The 9,114-nt window shown below is 40.2% G+C and overlaps 1 protein-coding gene across 1 annotated transcript in view; it reads left to right on the plus strand.

Moving 5' to 3' along the window:
• Positions 1-1,212: 1,212 nt before the first annotated feature.
• PIK3CA (phosphatidylinositol-4,5-bisphosphate 3-kinase catalytic subunit alpha) overlaps positions 1,213-9,114 on the plus strand; it is a 99,294-nt gene continuing 91,392 nt past the window's right edge. Inside the window, exon 1 of the mRNA XM_084990368.1 lies at positions 1,213-1,420. The gene's annotated coding sequence lies outside the window, so the exon portion shown is untranslated. The remainder of the gene's footprint in view (positions 1,421-9,114) is intronic.

Below are 9,114 nucleotides of genomic sequence, written 5' to 3' on the forward strand. Positions count from 1 at the left end.
AACTTGGACTGTAACATCTCTACCGTCGGTTATTTCCAAGTCCTCTACTCCTTACAATTCAAGGGAGAGCCCTAGTTAGAGGACTTAAGTCTTCTTACCACTGTTCCTACGCCTTTTCAATACAATGAAAGACCACTAGGGGGGGAAACACGCAAAAAACAGGACCTTTATCAATAGTGATCTCGAAAGGCAACAGATCCTCTTACTCTCAGGGAAAAAGAGGCTTCTATGGTGCGCCGTACCAAAGTACCACCTTGAACCTAATGTGTAGCCAAAATGGCTTTTCTAAGGTCTCGTGGGCACTACATGAAAAAAAAAGACGTATTTTGAATAGTCATAATTGAATCCTACAAGCTAATTCAAATCTTGGGGTGAGGGGTGGAGGACACTGCAAAAGGTCTCCCCGAGTGAGTCAAAGGATTGCAGAGGGCTGTGGCAGGGCATTCCTCTTTTGGGATGGGCTACAACTTAACCTTACGTTGGCAGAAGAACGCGCAGCAACGTTGTGTAAAAAGACTTCTTCCCAGTATCGATATTCACTTTTGGTTAGCCGCTGACATAGGTGGTTAACTACCGCGCCCTCTGCTTTCGCCACGAAACGGGAGGAAATCTCTTTGGGCGTAAAAGTGAACGGGCTCATTTGCTCCCAATTATTCTTTCTTCTATCTCCACCCTAACTTGCCTGCTGCTCGTAGAAACAGATATAGGACATATATGCCGCCCTAGGATGACACAGTAGCCTCACTACCGCAAATAAACAACAGCATTAAACACTCGCGGGCCCGAAAAGCCCCTCCAGCACCACCCGAACTTCGGGCAGAAAACCAAGGCGCAGGCGCATTGGCACACTGTTACCCGATTTGCCCATTTCCCTCTCCAGGTCTCTGCAATTTCACTTCCCCTTGTTTGCGCATCTGCTTCCGGGGCATAGTAGGCTCGGCCCCTTCATCGGCTCTTACCCTCCTCTACCCAAGGAGGGGGGAGTCGAGGGGGTGGGGAAGAGTTCGTTGTTTGTTTACACGATGTGAGCGGAAAAAGAGACCAATAAAGTTTATTCTGGAAACAAAAGGAAAAAAAACAGGGGTGACAGAGAAAGGAGACGGGGGCGGGGGGCGTGCGGCGGGGGCTAGCGAGGAGAGGCTGCGAGAAGGAGAAAGCGGCAGTTCCGGTGCCGCCGCTGCGGCCGCTAAGGTCTCGGGCTGCTGCCGCTGCGGCCGCTGGGGCTGGGGCCGCCGGCGAAGCAGGGCTCGGGCCCGGCCGGGCAGCTCCGGAGCGGCGGGGGAGAGGGGCCGGGAGGCGGGGGCTGTGCCGCCCGCTCTCCTCTCCCTCGGCGCCGCCGCCGCCGCCGCCGCCGCCGCCGTCGTGCGCGGGGCTGGGACCCGATGCGGTTGGAGCCGCGGAGCCTGGAGGAGCCCCGAGCGTGAGTAGAGCGCGGAGTGGCCTGGAACGGGTGCGGTCGGGATGGGGCCGGGTGGGTGCCGGGGACTTACGGGCGCGCCCGCCGTCTTGGGCGGGGGCTGCCCGCCGGTCGTCTCTCCCAACGTCGGCCCGCAGCGGAGTTCGCCTGCGCTCGCGGCTCCTTCTCCCCCGGCGGCCACTGGCCTCACCCAAATACGGAGGCGAAGGCTCGCCGCTCCCTCTTTTCTCCTGGCCGCTGCCTTGTTTCTCGTTTCCTTCCCCTCCCATTTTTGGGGATGGGGCGGCTGGAGACTGAGGAAGTGCACCCAGGGCCGCCGCCCCGGCCGCTGTGGCTCGGTCCTCAGCACCCTTGCACATCCACCCGGCTCGCGAGTACCGCGGCGTAAGGGATCCCCGCGTCGAGCGGCGAGCTGTTCCTGAGGGGCTGTCACACCCGAGGACTCCGGCCCCGCCAGCCTGGCGACCCTGCGTTTGCCTCATACTGGGTTTAAATCACCCGGCTGGGGCTTGGAAGGAAAACCGCTCCCCCCTTACCCCGCAGTTCCCCTCCCACCCTTCCTCTCGAAGTCCACCCCCCCCCCCGCCCCGCGCCTTTTAACCGAGACAAATATATGGGATCTTTCATTCATTCACTTGAGACGTTGTCTCGTGATTTGTGACTTCAGTGAGTCTATTATGTGGTGACTGTTTCATAGTTCCTAAGTGGTTCGGAAAGGTAGGGGAGCGTCCGGGATTGGGCTATGTAAACACCAGACGTTCAGCCAGTGTGTTTTGACCGAGGCTTGAGGGGTTTATTTTAGGATGCTAAAGGGATAGTGGTGATGGTGGCTAGTTACCCGACTTGGGAATCCGAAGCTATTTTCTTAGATGTCAGTAATTGGGGAACTGTTTACGTTTTTATATAAAGGTTAAGAGGAGCGCAACAAGAGGGGGCTTTGTAAAAATAGCCTGCATATTCTTTAGTGAAGTAGAGTTGTGATTTCGTTTTGTGAAGCTTCCTCATTCCAGTACTGCGCCTTTGTGCACATGCAGGACATGGGTTTTTGAGATGATGTTTTGAATCCTAGTCTGTGAGGCCTCGGAGAACCCCTAGAAAATTTGGGTTGGTGAACTCCTGGTAACTCAAATCGTCGGGTAATTACTATGGCCACATTTGAACCACTGTAGGCAATATTGGTCGCATGTTTTTCTACTCAGAAAGTAGCTTCTCTGAGTATTTGCTTACATTGCACTTCACAGATTTTGTTTTTGTGCTGGATTGCGTGCTATTAAGGAAAGATCTGGAAAATACTTAAGATGCCATGTTGCTAGTTTATATTGTCTAAATCAGAACAGTTTTTCTTCATTAATGGACTCTAGAAGCAACTGCAGTGTAAGAATTTGTTAATATGTCTGTGTGTTCAAGGTTTAACATTTTTTAACCAAAGCATTGAATTCTGTTTGACAGCATAGATCTCTATCTAAACATCACATGTTCTGGAAAATTTTAATTATCAGATTAACTGTTCTGTGGTGTCATCAGCCAAAATTATCTGATGATGGCCCAGTGGGGTGTGTGTGTGTGTGTGTGTGTGTGTGTGTGTGTTAATGTTTTGTTTTCTATGTTTCCGCACCTCATGTTTTTGGATAAAATTAAATAAAACTTCATCCGTAACTTTTTTCAAAAGTTTCTTGTGCATTTTTCATCATTGTAAATTAGAGTACTATTCTGTTAAAAATCACAAAATAGATGATTGAAAGAAATGATAGCTCATCATAGTATTTCTCATTTTCATGGGAAAAATAAAAAAGTGAATGAATTTTAACTTAATGTATTATCACTGACTATGAATATAGAGCTTGAAAGGCATTCCTATCAGTTTTAGTAGAATTAAAAATGAACTAGATATAAATGCAGAACAGTGTTTTTATATGTCTAAAGGTTTTTTCAATTTAAGTAAATTAAATATAGCTTTAAAGAAATGTCACTAAATACAAATACTGTACCTAAACCAAAAAATTATTCTGTGAACGTGTATATTCTCATGGGGATAGGTATATGTAAAAGGAAGGCTGTGAAAGAGCAGTGGCTCTGCCTAGCTCTGCATAGAACAACCCTTCTTGAAGCAGAGCTTCCTTCCTGTCAGGATAAGATCCTCTCTGTCCCAAATAAGTATTCCCTTATAAAAATTTATAAGTGAAAATACTTATATAATAAAGTAGATCATAACATTTCCGGAAATAGTTTACTTTGTGTATAGCGTTCCTTATTAGTGCCCTTTACTGAATAAAACGAAAAAAAATTAACATTTGCTCTTACCATGTAAAGGGCATTTGCTCTGTTGATCTGTTTATTTGGAAAGGGCTGACTTAATCCCATTTAATCTCTTTCAGCGACTAGAATAGCATTAAAAGGATCAGTTCTCTGTTTTATTACTTTACCATCTTGAATTTCAAGTTTTGGGTGATTCTTTAAATGAAATGTGTTTCTTAAGCATAGCAAACTTCACCTCTGGTGAAAATATTTATAATCTTAACTACAACTTGAGAAGCATAAATCTTGGGAAATTATGGTTTTTATTATATTAGCACAGTTACTGAGCTGTTTTATTAAATATATTTATCTTAAGCTATACAACAGTCCTTCAGAGAAGGCAGTATTACTATCTCTGAGAAATGATGTTTTAATCTAATAAGGTCAGACATGTGTCAGGTGACAGACTCATTGACAAAACTAATGTTTTGTGACTTCTTTTATCATGCTACCTGTAACCTGCTCTATCCTGCTTTTTGACAAAGAAACTAGGGCCAGATATATTTAATGATTTAAGATCACTTTTTCCCTTATTTGCAGTAATAAATGTGTATGTTTATTTCTTCATATAGCTTACAGTGGTTTTCAATCCTGGCTAAGTATTAAATTCATTTAGTTAGCTTTTTGAAAATACCACTGCCAGGAGTTCCCGTCGTGGCGCAGTGGTTAACAAACCTGACTAGGAACCATGAGGTGGAGGGTTCGATCCCTGGCCTTGCTCAGTCGGTTAAGGATCCGGCGTTGCCTTGAGCTGTGGTGTAGGTCACTGACGAGACTCGGATCCCTCTTTGCTGTGGCTCTGGCATAGGCTGGTGGCTACAGCTCCGATTAGACCCCTAGCCTGGAAACCTCCATATGCCACGAGAGCGGCCTCAGAAATGGCAAAAAGACCAAGAAAGACAAAAAAAAAAAAAAAAAAAAAACACTGCCAGGGCCTCATTTCTAGAGATTCTGATTTAATTGCTCTGAGCTGGAGCTCAAACATCTGTTTGTTTTTAAGTTCTCCAGGTAATTCTAATAGACAGGTTGTAAAACCCTTGCTTTTGAAGACCTGTATGATTTGTTTCTTGCTTCTTTCTCTAGATTCATCTCTTCTTCCTCCTCCTACAGCTCCCTTGGCCTTTCTCTGCTTCATGTACATATGCTATTTGTTTTTCCTGAAACGTTTGCACACTCCATCCATATCCCTTTAACTGGCTGTCTCCTACTCATCTTTCATATCAACTCCTTTTGAAAAGTCTAGTCTGGGTTAGATATCCTTGCTTCCTGTTCCCATAGCATCTTGTACTCCTACAGTCAGAGTATTGACTCACTGCATTGGTAATTGCCTGTTTGTCTGTATCCCCCACCGTGATGTAAATTTCATGAAAAGACTAGGGACTCTATCTTATATACACTTGTATTCTCATTGCCAAGGACATTAACCAGTACATAATAGGTGTTTATTCACTGAATAAATAAATATATTGGCAACAGACATTTTTACAACATGTAATAATTTATAACTGCCAATTAGGTTTTTATTCTTGCTAAATACACTTATTATTTAGGGTTACTGAAAATATACATCCCTGAACCTGCCACATATATGAATTTCATTTGGAGATAGTTGAGATGTTCTGAGTTATGTATAAATTATACCAAGAGTGACACTTAACCCCAGACACATATAAAAATAAGGATGTATAGAACTGCACTGGAAATCAAATCCCAGCCTCACCACAAGTGTGTGTCCTTGAGCAAATCTCAATCTTTTGGGCCCTCAGTTTCCTCATCTGTAACATAGGGGAATTGTACTGGGTGCTCTATATGGTCCTCAGTGATCTAGCCTTAAAATCCCATGAGTACTAAAAAATAGTGGCTTTGGAAAATCTGAACCTCCTTGGTTCAAAACTTGTGTTCCATACTTACTAGCAGGATTACTTTGGACAGATTTCCTAATCTGCATGATGGAAGTAATTATAACTCAACAGAATTGTTGAATTAAATGAGATAATGTATATCCAAGAAAGTTTTTGTCCTGGTTTAGGTGTTTTATACATGTTCATTTCCTTTCTCCTTAGAAGGTGTTAGATCTCATAAGTGGACTTAAAAGAAAAAGACAGTTTATGTAATAAATCCTGTTTTCCACTTTGCTGACAGCTAGCTAACTTTACAGGTGTGACTAGGGACCAAAAACCATGTGGCTTTTAGTTTCATTTTCTTAAAACTCAATTCCACTGTCAAATACCCAGGTGTTAGTCAACCTACTTGGGAAATAATTTTGCCCAGAAGTTTGAACCATGACAGGGTAGCAAGTATCAAGCTATCTATATATCCATAATAGATGATATGGAGGAAGGGAGAATATAAACTGGTGCTCTTATACCATCTCCAAAGATAAATAAAATTAGACTTAACCATTCCAAAAGAATGGAACAAATTAAAACCGATGATTTACAAAAGAAGACCCAGAGATTTTGATGAAATCTTTATTACCAAACCTTAAAATTTAAGAACATTTATTTAGTAATTTCCAGGGGATATAGGAAGTATACCTCTGGTCAGGACCAATTTCAGAAGATTGTTCTCAATATCAGCTTAGCAGTTATAGATATCAATTAGCTGACAGAAGTTATTGGTATATTTCTTTATTCAGGAGCCATGTTTCTTAATTTTATATAGTTATTTTAGCCTTTTTTTTTTTTTTTTTTTTGGTAATAAGGAGTAACCTTATGCACAGTATAATATCTCTAGTGAAGTTTCTTGGTACCAATCTTATTCTTGTATAAAGCAAATTGACTTGCCTGAGTTTTCCCTTAACTTTATGTTTAAAGTGAACTTAATTTTCTTTTTAGAAAAAATACTATAAAAAAAAATGCAGGGTAGGAGAAACTGGAGTAGGGAGATCTGAAGTTTTGACTTAAAGGCTTGAGATTTCTATCATTCAGAAAGGTTATTTAACCTTAAGTAAATTGATAATGTTTTATAGCTATTTATATTATTCACATTTAATCCTTTATTAATGTAAATCAGTTGATGCTGCTTAAGGAATTTTTTAGGTGTTTTTTCTTTCTCTCCCCAGCTTTACAGTTTGGAGAGTTTAAAGTTAAAATGCTTCAAAAAAAAAAAAAAAACTTGTAAGTTTGTGGTCAAATTGATGGCTTAGAACTTTTTCTTAGAGTTTAATATTTCTTAGAGTGAAACTTTTTATGTGGATTGTAGCACTCTGGTCTGAATGGAAGGACTGAATTCCAGTCCCAAACTGCTACTTTGTAATTGTGTGGAGGGAAGAGGAGGCTGACTGTATCTTTGCCTCTTTTTCTGCAATGATACAATAGGAACTGTAGTATGCCCCTTGCTTAGTAACTCCTAAAATTAATGAGGTAATTTAAATGATCCAAATTGTGTATTATTTAAGGAAAAATGTATATATACTAATCATTATTTTAAATTTATGCTTAATGCAAGAATAACATGTTTCATATTTGTCCTGACAATTAAACAACTCATTTCTTCTGTATATTTTACTAGTTAGCTTAATAGTTTATGTAAATTGCACTCATTTCTAAAAGAGGTTAAGTTTTAGTAACTTTTAGTATATGATTGCAACTGTTACAAAGGAGTCTCTCTATCAGGACCAGTATTGCATTTGAAATAAATGTGGGATTAAAAAAAAGAAAGAAAAAGTAAGAGTTTTTACAGGCCATGTTATATGGTACACTTCAGGTTTTAAATATCAAATATAGTGGAAGCCAAAGAAGTCAGTATTGTGATGTGAAAAAAAGCTGCATTAGGATAGAACCATTCAGTTCTAATCATAACTGTCTTGCCAAACTCATCAGGAGTTAGTAAGATTCAGTGGAGAAATAGATCTTTAAAAGTACTATAGAGAATTAAGGCAATATCATCAGGATAATTTTAAGTGTAATTTTTTTTTAATAAAAGAGACTGTATTTGTGTTCATCTTTGTATCCTCAGCACCTAGCATAGTGCCCCAGAGTAAGTGATCAGTAAGTGATATTGTTGCAGTAGAATCATAATTGGGAATCAAAATATTTTTCTATCATTTAGTAGCTGTATACTTTACCTGAAAAATAGGTAAATTGCTATGTACCAGTCTTAGTTGATTATTTACTGAGTATAGATTTGAAGTATATAGGAAACACTTTTCTTTACATTAACATATTTCTAGTTGCATGTTTCTGTTTATGTTTGTAGACATTTTGACAAAGATTGACCAGGTTAGAAAGAGGCTGTGTCCTAAAATAGCATTGGATCAGGAGTCTGAAACTCTTGATTCTGTATTGAACTATTAACTGTGTAGCCTTAGATCTTGACCTTTCAGCCCTTGTTTCTTCATCTGCACAATTTCTAAGATTATAATTCCAAAATTCTATGAGATTCCTAGCATTTTAAGTCTATTTCTGATTTCAGGGAAGAGTAAGTAAGCCATTCCCTAGAGGGATGATAGTCTGTCTCAGTTTGTTGTATCTTCAGAAGCTAAAATCTTTTTATCTGCCTGTTTTTATATGTGCACTCATTTGAAGGCCCTTGTGTGAAATTCTGTGGCAGAGAAAAGCTGCCATTGGAAACGAATAATCTAGAGAGATTCTTTTTTCTTTTTTTCCAAAACCTTCAGTGACTTTGGAGGATCAAATTTAGTGCAGGCGTGGCCATTTTGGTTACTGGCACTGAGAGCATTAAATGACTGACAGGCATTGAGAGTAGATCATCCATTGCACACCAGTTGCCAGGGTTATGAAGGCCAGCAAACCTGTCAGAGCACTCTTAATAGCCATTGGCAACCATCCTTCTTAGTTAAAGCCTTCTAGGAAAATATGTTCCATAATTTCCGTTGGTAACCCATCCCACTAGATGGTTTTCAGAAAATATGTTCTAATCTTAGAAATATCATTCCGGAGGTATAGTAAGCCTCTTTTTTCTAGAAGTATTCTCTGTTGTGCAGATAGATACATGAAAAGATGACAAAAATAATTGTCCTTGATCAGAAAGCAGTGCTGTGTATGCTGTTGATTTGTTGTTTCTATAAATGTTCAAATTACCTTCAACTTTTGGATATTTTTTAACCATCAAACTTTTCAGGTGATGAGATATTATTTAGAGTTACTTTGAGTATGTACTCAATTTTCAACAAGCTAAGCAGATTTCTGTGGCTTCTTTTTCTTTGACAGATTGTGCTTTTCTAAGTATGTTTCTGATGGACTTACTGCAGGTCTAGACCTGAAAGTATTATTGCATTTTGAAATAATTGACTGCCTTTAGCCTAAAAGCAAGTGAATTGTATGTGTTTGGGTTTTTCCTTAGGAGGTTGACTTCTTGGCAGGTACAAAAACCTTGGAGTTTCCTGCTAAATAATCTACTGTTCTGAAATATAGATTTATGGAGCACATCATCAAGTG

The sequence above is a fragment of the Sus scrofa genome, chromosome 13 (genome assembly GCF_054392235.1).
Source record: "Sus scrofa isolate SSC_HxYL_T2T_F1_AM1 chromosome 13, Sscrofa_HxYL_maternal_Yorkshire_Landrace_v2.0, whole genome shotgun sequence".
In the NCBI taxonomy this organism is placed as follows: domain Eukaryota; kingdom Metazoa; phylum Chordata; class Mammalia; order Artiodactyla; family Suidae; genus Sus; species Sus scrofa.